The 13,093-nt window shown below is 54.3% G+C and overlaps 1 protein-coding gene and 1 long non-coding RNA gene across 3 annotated transcripts in view; one reads left to right on the forward strand and one right to left on the reverse strand.

Annotated features, from left to right (window-relative positions):
• Positions 1 to 8,205, reverse strand: part of PAK6 (p21 (RAC1) activated kinase 6) — a 27,560-nt gene extending 19,355 nt beyond the window's left edge. Inside the window, exons 1-2 of one of the 2 annotated variants that reach the window (XM_061157600.1) lie at positions 7,805 to 8,205; positions 7,099 to 7,215 (exon numbers count right to left, since the gene is read on the reverse strand). The gene's annotated coding sequence lies outside the window, so the exon portion shown is untranslated. Of the gene's footprint in view, positions 1 to 7,098; positions 7,216 to 7,703 lie in introns of both variants that reach the window. The other variant, XM_061157599.1, reaches the window with a different exon arrangement.
• LOC133066475 (uncharacterized) overlaps positions 7,730 to 13,093 on the forward strand; it is a 26,244-nt gene continuing 20,880 nt past the window's right edge. The window contains exon 1 of the long non-coding RNA XR_009695147.1: positions 7,730 to 7,862. This is a non-coding gene — a long non-coding RNA (uncharacterized LOC133066475). The remainder of the gene's footprint in view (positions 7,863 to 13,093) is intronic.

The following is a 13,093-nucleotide window of genomic DNA, read 5'->3' on the forward strand; positions in this document are numbered from 1 at the left end:
CTGATTATAAAGCTACCATAATTAATGCACTGTGGAACTGGCACACAGATTGATGAGCAGACCAATGGAACAGAAGAGAGAATCCAGAAATAGACTCACTCACATAAGGTCATTTAATTTATGACAAAGGTGACACTGCAATATGGTAGGGAACTGATGATCTTTTCCATAAATGTAGCTGAAGCAATTAGATGTTCATATGAAAAAAAAAAAAGAATCCAGAAAAATGAATTCCTATCATATCCCCAAACTAATTGGCTCTAAATGTGAAAGGTAAAATAATAAAGTGATGGTGAGGGGCTGGAGGGGGAAACCTATAGTCTGGCCATCCCTTGCCCTAGGTCTGCTCTGAGTGACTATGGGGGCCTCTCCTGGAGGCCCTGACATGCTGGGGCCCAAACCTGTCCATACCCATGGGTCCCAAGGACAAGTTAAACTACCAAGGTTTTCTTTGTCCAAAGCAGGCCTAGATTAGCAGTAGTAATTTCTTTCTAAAGATTTCACAAATATTTTAATAAAGATTTTACAAAGATTAATTTGTAAATGCAGCATGAACACAATGACTATCTGAAGGGAAATACAGCAAAATATTCATTATTGCGTTTGACTGGTGGGGCCCCAGGTGATTTCCTCCTACTCCATCTTTGTACTCTTCTGAATTTTCCTTAAAGACAATGGGCTGCTTTTCTAAAGAAAACAACATATTTTTAAATAAAGAAAAGAGTGATCCATGAGGACTGAGTACCTAAGAGATATGCACCCACTTAAGTCTCTGATGTTGCTAGGTCACTGGGTATCAATCACCTGAGTGCCTCTCTCCAGCTCCGTGTCCTGGACACACACACGAATGCCCAGACAGGGGCCCTCCCTTGCCATTCCTAGGTCTCCATCTTCCACCCAGTTTCCCACCTTCTGACAAGCCCAGGAGACCCAGGGCTGAGGGAGAGCTGGTGCTGAGTCAGCCTTGAGGTTAAATCAAATCAGACCATGCCCACATTTAAAACTGTCACCCGGAAGCTCCAGCTCTTTGCATCTATACTCCATTCACCTAGTGGAAGAGCTCTCCTTAAAGAAGATACTCTGGAGCGGGAAGCAGGAAGAGGGATGCTGTCCCCTCAGAGAGCCAGTCCCGGCCTTGCCTTCTGCCCAGCCTGACAGAAAATATGTGGGCTTAAGTCACAGAAGAAAGTGGGCAGAGGCAGGGCGCCCGCTCTGGTTCAGGGTGAACTCCATCTGACACCTCGCCAGACCAGGGAAGGGAGGGGCGAGGAGTCTTCCTTAGGCTGGGATGCATCTCTACGCCTGAGGAATGCTTTGAACATTCCTCTTCTGAATGGCCAAGTCACCTTCCAGCCAGCAGGCTGGCCCATGACTGGGTGGGAGAAGAATGCCCATCGCCAGGGAGGGGAGGGAAGGGGAGAGAAGGGGAGGGAAGAGGAGAGAAAGGGAGGGGAGGGGAGAGCCCTGCCCCAACCAGTCTGAGAAGGAAGCTCCGGGCACAGCTCCTGCCGAGGCTGCTCCCTCCAGTGGAGCCGAGCCTGGCACTTGGGGAGCCGGTCAGCTCCTGGCAGAGCCTTCTGGAGGAAGAGCTGCCACACCCAGTAACACTGAGGGTGGAGTTGGCGGGAGAGTTCAGGGAGCCACAAGCCCGGGGTCACTGAGGGGTGAGACTCTCATGTCAGAGGAGCAGGAGACTCCAGAGAGAAAGGGAAGTAACTTTTCTTGAACACCTATGTGTTAGGCACTTTCCAAGCACCAACTAATTTAATCCTCACAACCACCCTGGGAGGTAGGCATTATTATTATCATCTGCAACTCCAGATGGGGTTCAGGGAGGCTGAATAACTTGTCCAGGGTCACAGAACCAGGAAATGACCGAGTTGGGGTTTGAACCCAGATCTGATTCCCAAGTCCTGCTCCATCCACCATGCCCACCCAGAATGACTCGGGCTCTTGTTAGTCTCCTTCCCAGAGGCCTCTGTGAACAGGGAGGGGCTGCGCAGCCTATGTAGAAGGGGGTGGGCCAGGGCCCGCTCCCTCAACCAAGATTGCTGGGTTCTTTCCTGTTCTGATCTGTGAGTCAGAGGCCAAGGGAGACGGGTGCTGTCCTGACTTGTAAGCTGACCCTTACTTTGGAACCAGGATTTGTTTTTGTTTTGCCTTGTAATGGTGGTGGTGCGGGTATTCTAAAGAGCTTGCCTTGGCAGCTGTGATGCAGGGCCTGGCACACGCGGAAAGACTGCAGAAATAGCAGGAGAGTGTTTTCTCCAGCACAGGTCACGTCCCCTCGTAGGGTCTCAGCCTAAAGTCAGGCAACTGGCAAGTCTGGCTCAAGCAGGGTGGGCAAAGCTTTGTGGTTGATGCTGGGGTTCTATGGTGATGGGTGTTGGGGGCGGGGTTTGGGTGGTGGAGCCCCCAGACTATGCACTGTGGCTCAGCTGGTCCAGGGTCCATAACAGGGACGGCAGACAGCTGCGCTGGGTGGGTCACTCCCTCAAACTGCTCTTCCTCTGAGTAAGGAGACATCCGTCTGCCAGGCCTGGGTGCCAGGACCACCCAGTTGTTGGGACCCCACCAACCCAAGGCAGAGCCTTGAAGGCATGAATCTGCGCTTAAACCTCAAAGCAGAGCACAGGCTTCCCAGTGAACACTGCCATTTGAGGCAGACCCTGGGGAATGAAACTGCCCGCTCCAGACGTGCTCCAAGACTGCCTTCCTGCCAGAAGTCCTCTTGGGACGTAACTCTGGGGCCCGTCTAGAGCCAGCATCAACTGTTTTCTTAACCCGTGGTCTCTGCTTTTCACCAGAAGAGCTGGTGTCCAATGTGGCTGCCTCACCCCCAGACCTGGCTTCCAGTGGGCTCTGGCTGTTCCCACATGTTGAATTCTTTTCAAGGAAAGGACACTACTCCACTGAAGGGATTCACAAGAGCACACTACAGGCTAGGGAGGTGCTTTCCAGAAAGTGAGCCTAAAGGAGTTTGCAGCCACTCGTAGGGAACAAGATTTGGTTGGCTGTATAAGCTCTGGGATGTTGTAAGCTGTCTGTTAGGATGAGGCTGCTGGGATTCCCCTCCACCTCCAGACTACTGGGAAAAGAGATGGCAACTTCCCCCCGGGGCCCCACTCCATCCGAGGGCTAGGGAGTGAGAGTGGGGTGCACACCTAGACACCCCCTGAGGGAGGCCCAGGGCCGGTCTGTCAGGGCTGTGTGCTGGCTCAGTGGGGACTGGGGTGTGTGATCCCTAAGTTCTGCTTGTGATCCTGGCCCCCTCTTCCTTTCTAGGACTCAGCATTTCTGGGAGCAACAGGGGAATGGATTTATTCACATCTGCCAGCTTCTCTAGGTATAGCAAGGCGAGAAACACCATCTGTCCCAGCTGGAGGGGCCGTTTGGGGTATTTTTAGTAATCATCCCTCAGGGAGTGCCTCGTGTAAGCACCAGGCTCTGGGCTGAGCATTTCACACACAGAATCCTCTCCACAAGCCTGTGAGGTGGGCCTATTATTGTACCCATTATGCAGATGAGGAAGCCCTTGCTCAGAGATTGATCTGGCCCAGTGAAGCAGCTGAGAAGGGAAAGCTCTCTGTCAACTGGACCCAGACCCTGATGTGAATGCAGCTGCAGTCAGCTGTCACCTCTGACCACCCCACCCATGTCATCTCAGAGTCACGCAAGAGGCTCTGTGACATCGAGGAGAGGTAAGTCCCTGAGTCCCAGAGCATGTACAAAGGTGCCCGACTGCTGCCACCGTCCAGTCACAGAAGGGCCTACGGGGGACCCTGGTACCTCCAGAGCTGGGCCCTTTCACCCCGAGATCTGCAGCCTGACCTCTTCATCATGGTCTGTGGGAACTGTCACCCCCCAACCCTTCCATGACAAGGAATGTGCCTCACCAGCCCCCTGGTTGAGAATACCCTGGACAGAAGCCAGTCTTTCACTGGAGTATTCTCATCCGCCAGCAAGATTATTCTCAAAATTTTATGTCTTGGAGTTTGTTTAAATATAAAATTGCATTATTTGTTCATTTATTCAATAAATTTCATTTGTTGTGCATCTGCTCTGCTCAAGGCTCTGGGGATCGTGGTGAACAAAACAGAACCCTTGCTCTTGTGCGGTTTAGCTGGCTTTTCCAAATAGATGTTGCTAGTCCCCTGACCTGCACTGCCTGCCTGTAGGACTTGCTGGGGTCTGGCTTCCCCTGAGCCCCTGCCTCATTTTCCATCCCTTGGTGGCATTCTCTGTAGGAGCTCGCCCACACCCTGCTGGCCTGTGCCAATGCATTCAGTGATGGGGATGTCCCCCTTCCTAAGGCCCCTGCCCTCTGCCCCCTCAGAGCTTGTCGTCCTTCGTGTACGGCTGAGCTCTATCCTCCCTCAGCTCACCAGGGGCCTCAAACGGCCCTCTTCACGTGACAAGAGAGGTGGCACCCCAGCACCCTTCCTGGCCCCTAGAAATGCACCAGGCAAAGGGCCTGAAGAGAATTTCACTTGCTCTTCTGCCCAATTGTCCCCTGCAGTGTAGGTGGGTCCTAGACCCAGGCTGTGCCCCTTACTGCCCCTACCCGCAGGCTCTGTAAGATCTGCCCAGGGCGCTGTGCGGAAATGTGGACGGAGCATCCCCAGGATGCAAAGCAGTACCCTGAGGTTCTTCTGCTCCACCAGAGCGGCCCAGAGAGAAGCCCAGTGTGCAGGACAGAGTGCCTGTGCACAGAATGCGCCAGAATGTCTGGGTTCCCCACCCCTGGCATCCTACCCACACTACAGGTCTTAGTGAATCCCCAAGGGAAAGATAATGGGGCTGCTATTGAAAAGAATATGATAATAAGTCTCATTCAATCACTTGTGTCAACACTCCAGCTGGATGAGAGGCCGAAGAGTCAGGCTGGTCAGCCAGGGAAGGTCAATATTGACTCAGGCCTGCCTCCTGGGCCCAGCTCCAGCCTGCAAGTGCCGTGCTGCGGTCCAGCCACAGCTCAAGCCAGAGCGGCCCTCTGACCTCTGTTCACCATACTTAGAATCTCAACTGCTTCCCCAGTCGGCAGCGCTGGGATTTCGTGGGCACAGGATTATCTCCAAGGGCAGAGGGAAGCATGGCAGGGCTCCAGGCCTGGCCCCTCATTGCTATTCGATTTTCACCAGCTTCCACATAGATAGAGAGGCCCAAAGCCTCATCACAGAGCCCTCGGGACCTCGCAGAAGAACCTCCAGGGTCCCCTAGTCACAAAAAGATTGTTTTTATAGTTATCGTTTTTTAACTTTATCTCTATGCTGTTCCCCTCCTCACTCCAAATTCACAAAACTGCAGTGAGATGGGCCAAACCTGTCTGACTGAGTGTATTTTTTAGGACAACCAGTGACCAAGGAGAGGAAGGCAGAGTAGAGAAAGGGAACCTACACATACACTTGTATTAAGTGCCCAGAACGTGTCAGACACCGTGGTCATGACGGTGACGACTCTACAAGGTAGATTTTAAGAGCTTAAATCTACAGGTGGAGAAACTGAGGCTCAGAGGGAAGTCATTGTCTGAGGTGGTGAGAGTGCAGCTAGGATTCAAGCCCAACTCCCAAGCTCTTTCATGATTCCTGGTATACCCGGAGAAGCCAACTGACCTGCCCCAGATCACACAGCTCCTCTGGGCAGAGGTAGGACCAGAAGGCTCAAGCCAGAGTTTCTCTCTGGCCCAGTCTGCACTGGTGGTAACAGCGTGTCCAGGGTCACCTATGAACAGGTGAAGCCCTGCAAGGTGTATAGAGAATGCTATTGTTTCTGCCTCCAAAGCCAATTCCCTTCCAGAAATGGCCCCTGCCCAGGGTCGCCTCACTACCCACCCTCCACAGACCCTCGGCCTTGACTTTATTCCCACTGCTTGGCTCTAACATCCTCTACAATCTCTTGCCACATAGCCAGACCATTCTTCACATTCTCCCAGAGAGGGCTCAGGTGGCTTAACCTTTTCCAAAATTAGAGGCAAGGCAGGTAGGCTCCTGCTGGGGCTGTCCTCCTTTATCAGTTATTATTGTCACTTCACCAGCTGCCTTATGAGGAAGGCATGATTACCCCCATGTTATAGATAACTACATTAAAGTTAGGAGAGAAACAAAGCAACTTGCCTAAGGAATCATAGGCAAAGAGAATTTGAACCCAGCGCTTTCTGGGTTCCAAATGCTGTGCCCGCCACCACTGTGTCCTACACATGACTGGGAAGAGCTCCCAGCAGAACTCACACCGTGGGCTTCCCTGGTGGTCCACTGGCTGGGAATCCACCGTGCAATGCAGGTTCAATCCCTGATCTGGGGAGATCCCACATGTCACGGAGAAACTAAGCCCATGTGTCACAACCTCGAAACCCACATTCTAGAGCCCTCAAGACACAACTACTGAAGCCCGCACACCCTTGAGCCTGTGCTTGGCGACAAGAGAAGCCACTGCAGTGAGAAACCTGCACACCACGATGGAGAGTAGCCCCTGCTCTAACTAGAAAAAGCCTGAGTGCAGCAACAAAGTCAACAAATAAATACATACATCTTAAAAAAAAAAAAAAATACACACCAGAATGGGGCAAGGTAGAGAAAATGCAGCCTACACACCGGAAATCTTCATGTCCTGGCCCCTGGTGTTCTCAGGGGCATCTCCCTCCCAACTGGAATCCACTCACTGGGTGTGGTGAAGTTGGAGAGATTTTAGCAGGTTGGAGAGCTGGGGAGTGAGGTAGCAGGCTGGGATATACGGAGCAGCACCCCTGGCTGGGGCTCTTTCCTGACCTGCTCAGCCCAAAGGCTGGGCCTGCTTCACTCCTCTTGTTTGGGAACCTCTTTCCCAAACAAGACGTCAGTGCACTGGCCTTGGTGACATTGCCTCACCCTAGACAGGCATCAGACCTGGGCCAGGAACAAGGGCGGGCCATGTGAAGCCCTGCGCCGGCTGTGGGTGAAGGCGGTTAAGTAAAATGCACGCCCACTAAGGACCGGGAGGACCACTGCCTAACAGTACCGAAAACGGGCCAGCACAGGGGGCCACCTGCCTGCCCACTGTCCCAGCTTGTGCCTCACGCAGGTCCCGAGAAGTCCCCTGGACACCCTTCCGGGGCTCACTCACCTCTGGGCCGCCTTCCCGGCCTTTCTTTCTCCCGACTCCTCACTCTTTAGAGGGCAGAGCTCTCAGGCACCGAGGAAGGGGAAGGCCTGGTACCTTCCAGGGCCAGTCCTCCGAGGCCTGGGTGGAAACAGATCAGAAATTCATTGTGACTAGGGTAGTAAGTATCCCCGCGGATTTTGCGACTGGCCGGAATCCAAAGGCTTCGGAACCGCCCCTCATCCCCCTCCGCCCGGCCTCCGACCGAGCCACCTTCTCAGGTGCGAGGGGAGGCGGCGGGCTCCCCGCGGGGCGCACGGGGACAGGGGGCCGTACTCTCAGCGCTCCCTCTGACCGCCTCGCTCCGACCCAGCGCGGCCGCCGGCCCCGCCTCGGCCGCCCGAGCGGGGCGCTCTCTGGACGAAGCCCAGCCCCGCCAGCCTGGGAGCGAGCGCCGTGCGCACACGCGGAGGGAGGTCGGCTCCCGGCGTAGCCGAGTCCTCTCTGCCCGCGCCGGCGGCCCCGCACTTCGGGGAAGGAAAACCCGGGGACCCCCGGAGCCGCGCGCGCGGGGAGGCCGGTCCCCGCCCCGGCGGAGCTCACAGCCCCTCGGCGGTCAGGACACCCACCTGCCGAGCGGGAAGCCCCCGGAGCTCTCCGAGAGGCCGCGGCAGCCCGGCCCACCCTCCGCCGGGAGGCGCCGGGAACGACGAGGAGAGGCCGCGCTTACATGTTTGTGCCGCGCCGGCTTCACCTGCCCCGAGTTTGATTTCGGGGTGTGGCCTCAGGTAGGACGCGGCGAACGCAGAGCCCTGGAAAAGTCGCCGAGGCGCGCCGGGGCCGCGGCCAGGGTCCTCTTCTCCCGAGGAGCGCCCTTTTCTCAACCCTTTTTCTCCGACCGCTCGGCTCCAGCGGCGGCCAACCCTTTGCCTTCCGGTGCTGGTCCCGGCCGCTGCCTGTCGTGACCTACACGTGGCCCCTCGGACCCGGGCTGCCGCATAGAGGCCTGACCTGGACTGTCCGCCTAGCGCCTCTCTGTAATTAACTCCCTAATTTGCATTGAAGACGCACGCTCGGGCGGTGTGTGCCCACCGGCCCACCCTGGGGAGCCCAGCTGGAGTCCTGAAACTTGCCACCTTGGCCTGTCCTGTCCCATCGGGGGGAGGTCCCACGACTGCCTTGGGGTAGCCCCCTTATGTGGGCAGGAAAGTGGGAATTATAGAGATCCCAATGCCTTTGTCAGATCTTGCTCAGTTTTGAGAACCCTCTGGTCTCAGGATTGTAGGGGATCTCTGGGGTAAGAAAGCTTCTGGGAGCCCTCCCACCCCAACCCCCGCCAAACAGAGGAGAATATATGGTTCTAAAGCCAGTATCTCCTAGCCGTCCCCAGCAGTGCCCTGGCTGAGGGTTAGGATGGCTATCCCAAGTGGCTCACTCTGGGCTGCCCTTTGTCCTGCCTCTGGATTGGATTTGTCGTGTGTTTATATGTGTAGGAGAGGAGCAGGGGCCATCTGTCTCTTCCCCAAACAAGGAAGTGAGAAGACTCCTCCTGTCCTTGGGTCCAGAGAGAGGGCTGTGTCCAACTGAGTATCCAGGGGATTCTAGCCTAGAAATTCAGTATATCTGGACCCCAGATGGCTGCCCTCAAAGTAGTGGCAGGCACTGGGGACAATGCAGGGATTTTCATCACTTTGAGCACCTCAAACTTTATCATTGAGGTCACTGTTGCCATGTACATTTTTGCTCACCGATTCTTTAGACATTTGTGCAATTTATGGATAAAGAATTTGCATTTTAGGCTCAGTTGCTTATGCACAGTTTACTGTAGGCTCCCACCAAACAGAGCTGAGATGGCCAGTGGGACTTCATCACCCCAAACAGGCCTGCACCCTGTCTGGCTGCATCTCAGGGCCCCGATGTCCGTCCTCAGCCTCCCTGGGGAAGGCATGGTGGTGCCAGGTGGACAGGCTGGCTACGGGAAGCCGGTTGTGCTGGGTGGGAGGAGGAGGGAGAAGGGAAGATGGTTGTTGAGGATTTGAAACGAAGTAGGAACCAAAGCTAGAATGAAATGCATTACACCATTGAATCTAGAATCAACACCCTAAATTATTTTTTTAATTGACACACATGAATTATTTTCTTTTAATTCAAATACCTTATATTCCAAAACCACAGTTCCAAGCAGGACTTTTGAACTGTTAAGCTACACTAAAGTGTGAACATTATAGTATTATCAGAAATGAACTGGTATTTAATTTGGTTGGATCCAGGTTTGGGTATCCCAGAAAGGCTACAAGCCTAGTCCAGTCCTTACCCCATAGGGAGAAAGTCTAGGGAAACTTGGGGGGCCTTTCATCTTTGATAGCTGCAGTGGGGTTTTGGGCCTTAAGAGAGACTGGACTCCTACCTAAGTAAGACTGACTGAGGAAGTAATGAATCCCCCATCTATGGAGGTATTCAAGAAGCAGATAACTGTCTGTCAGATGTGCTAGAGTAAAGGTTCCCATAGTGAATACCAGACTAGACCAGGGGGCCTCTTGGGCCCATCACAGCTCCACCTTTCTGCACTTCCAGGCGGGGTACAGATGGGTCGGCTGCGGTGGGTTGGATGACCCTCTGCATATCTGGATGGCTGGGAGGTGCAGAATAGATCCTGAGTGAGTCACTTGTGTGTGTGACTCTGTCCCCTTCCCCATCTTCCTCTTATCCACTCCCAACTCAGCCCTGCCCAGGAGGAGGAGGCAGAACAACAGTGCCGGAAGTGGTGGGGACAGTCTAGGGACAGCTTCTTCTCCAGCATCTACAAGCCTCCTTCTGGCCTATTCCCAGGTTGCCACCCCAAGCACAGGGAGCAGGACCAGGCACACCCTCCTTTGAAGAGCCTTGGCAGCTGGCATAGGCCTTCCGGTCGAGGGAGTTGTCCATGCACTGCCATTCCACAGATTGGGCAGGAGTGCTGGACTGGGGCACTGGAAGCTGGCATTTCACCATGGGCTGTGGCTCTCAGAGCCCTACAAGCTCTGGGGCACTGGTCAACCAGCCTGGTCTGGGAGGGTGTCAGGGAGGGCACATGGGCAGGGCAGGCACTCCCTGGCTCTCAGCCTGTGGCTGTTGGGGCCTGTTTTAACATCTGAGCTGAGAGCCCGGGTTAGGGCCAAGGAGGAGAGATACTGATCGACTTGTGGTTTGGAAACACAAACACATTATCCTTTCCCGGCACCTTTCTGCTCCGTGACTTGAAAAGCTTCCTCAGGGTCCTTTCTCTGGATGACTGCCCTTCTCTAATAATAGTAATAATAATGCCTACCGATTATTGAATGCTTACGATGGGCCAGGCCCCATGCTAAGCTATTTACACATATCATCACTCAAGTCTTCACAACAGCCCTGAGACAGAAGGACTATACTGTTGTTATTCTCATTTTATGGATGAGGAAACAAATGAGGCCCAGACTGGTTAAGCAGCCGGCTCAGGGCCTTGTAGTTACTGAGTGGTGGAGCCAGAATTTCAACCCAAGAGTATCTGTCCCCGGTCCATTCTTATAACTCGGTACTGCTCGGAGTTCCCTGGTTGCAGAGGCTGTCAGATATGATTGACCATGCAGATCAGGTCCGTGGCAGCGGTTGGTGGGGGAGGCACTGGTAATTTGCCTCTTGGTGCCGGCCCTGACTACCACCCAGGAAGGGTAAGTCATGTGACACAGAGAAGTGTGTGGGGTAATCCCTCCTCCATTTCTGGTGAGGGGATGAGGAACCCCACATGGCCCTGGGTACAAGGGGCAGAGAGGGCCTCAGTTTCTGCCATCTCTCACTGAGTCATGAGCCAGCACTCTGCCTGAAATCCCTGCATCAAGTCGTCTGTCCTTCACAGACCCAGAATGTGCCAGTTACCCCCAGGCCACATGGGGAGGTGGGGCCTTGCACCTGCTTGCTACCTGGCTGGAGAAACCCCTTGGGGCTGGGCTCTAGGAGGAGTAGTGGCCTGTTCACCCTGAGCCCCTAGTCTGAGGAGAGGAGGCATTCTTTGGAGAAGATCCCTTCCTCCCCATCTCTTGCAGGCTGCCCACTCCTGTCCCTTCCTGCTCTTGGGGTGGCCTGGATCAGTGCCCCTTAGCCTGATAGAACTATCCATCTCTCTCCTGATGGGCCTGGGAGGCAACCTCTGAGGGTCTGGGAGGATGAATTGAGAAAGTTGAGGTTGCCAAACCCTTGGGATCTTCAGGCAGGAGGGAGGTCGAATCTAGCCACAGAGATCATGAGTTCCTACAGGATCGGAGCCCTTCTGCCTTTCTAGACTTCCAGCTAGTCTCAGCGTTAGTCTTGATATGTATAATGGGGGAGAGGGTTCCCTTCTTAGGGGGGATTCCCTGATGGCTCAGTGGGTAAAGAATATGTTTGCAATGCAGGAGATGTGGGTTCAATCCCTGGGTCGGGAAGATCCCCTGAAGTAGGAAATGGCCACCCACTGCAGTATTCTTGCCTGGGAATTGCCATGGACAGAGAAGTCTGGAGGCCTATAGTCCATAGGGGAGCAAAGAGTCTGACATAGCTGAGCAACTGAGCGTGCATACATGTGCCCTTCTTCCTTGGGAAGATGGTGGAATGATGAGGTCTAGAGCATTGGGGAACAGGGGCCCCAAAGGACGAGCACCCCCAAACAGGGTGAGAGTTCTTGGCTCTTGGCCCTCACAGCTGCTGATGGGTCCAAGGAGGAAACACCACTCCCACACATCATGTATGCACAAGCTGCCACTGGGAGCAATGGAGCCCAGTTCGGTGCGCCACCAGGGCAGAATCCCAGGGTTCTTCCAGGAGACCTCGATACTAAATTGCTCCAAATCCCAGAGAAAGAACCCCAGCCCCCTCTGGCAGCACCATCTGGGCCCAGTTAGGTTTGGGGAAAGCCCATAGGACTCCCCAGCCTGGTCACTGTCACTCTGAACCTCAGCTGAAGGAAATGATCACACCTTACCTTTTTCTCAAGCATGCATCTGTACTGGGCTTTCTTTGCCAACTAGAATACATAGGCCCGTCTTCTCTAAAAGAAAATTGACACTGAGGCTGAGCTTGCCTGAGAGTCCCAAAGGGACCTGGTGACCTGAACGAACCACCCAGATGCAGGGACCACTGTCCACCCAGCTCAAGGGGCTGGAGTAGGGGAAGGGCAGACTGCAGCACCCTTCCTGGGTACTTGGGGGCATGAGCTACGCTGGGGAGGGTGGCACCGGAAAGGGCCACCTCTGTGCTAAGGACACTCATGTTAGAGACATGATGAATTCCTTTAATATCGTCTCACTATGATCACTTTGCAGCCCCTGCTCTTAATGGGCTCCAAAGTTCCATCCAAATGTCTGTTGTTGGCAGTTTAGCTCTCTAGCTGGCATTTTTGCTGGCAGAACTAACAGCTGGAAGCTTCCTGAATGGAAACCCGTCATTGTCTTTTCATCTCTCCTAGGAACCTCCAGCAGCTGCCCCCAGTCTAAGGTCTGGGCAGGGTTCTGATGGGCACCCATGTCCTGGAGCCCAGGGCCTGACTTTTAGGAAGGACAAGTGAGTTGGAGCAGCAGAAAGCTTGTGCCCAGAGTAGGTATGAACTCCGGCCAGAACCCAGAGAAGGAAAGAGTGAGGAAGCATGATGTTGGCTGCCTAAGCCACACCTACAACCCTCTGGGGGACACCTTAGCTCTAAATGCACGAAGTTCACAGACTCTGGCCCATGTGGCCTCTTGGGAGCATTAACCATCTTGCTATAAAGCTTGTGGCACTCCACCTTCTGCATCCGCCTTGGGTCAGTGCGAGAAGACATGACTTGCCACTTGGCTGGGCTGGGCTATGCTTAGAGGGTGCTAGGATGGGGGGTGGGCAGACAGCTACCATCATCTGTTCTCAGGGTGTTTCATTCTTTAGTCTCCGGACCACACCTCAACTGTCCTGGGTGGGCCTGTGGGACCTTTATGTGAACACTGAAATGAAGGGTCCTGGTGTGCACTGCCCTACCCGCCTCTCCTCCCAGCGGTTC

This window comes from Dama dama, chromosome 12, assembly GCF_033118175.1.
Source record: "Dama dama isolate Ldn47 chromosome 12, ASM3311817v1, whole genome shotgun sequence".
NCBI lineage: Eukaryota > Metazoa > Chordata > Mammalia > Artiodactyla > Cervidae > Dama > Dama dama.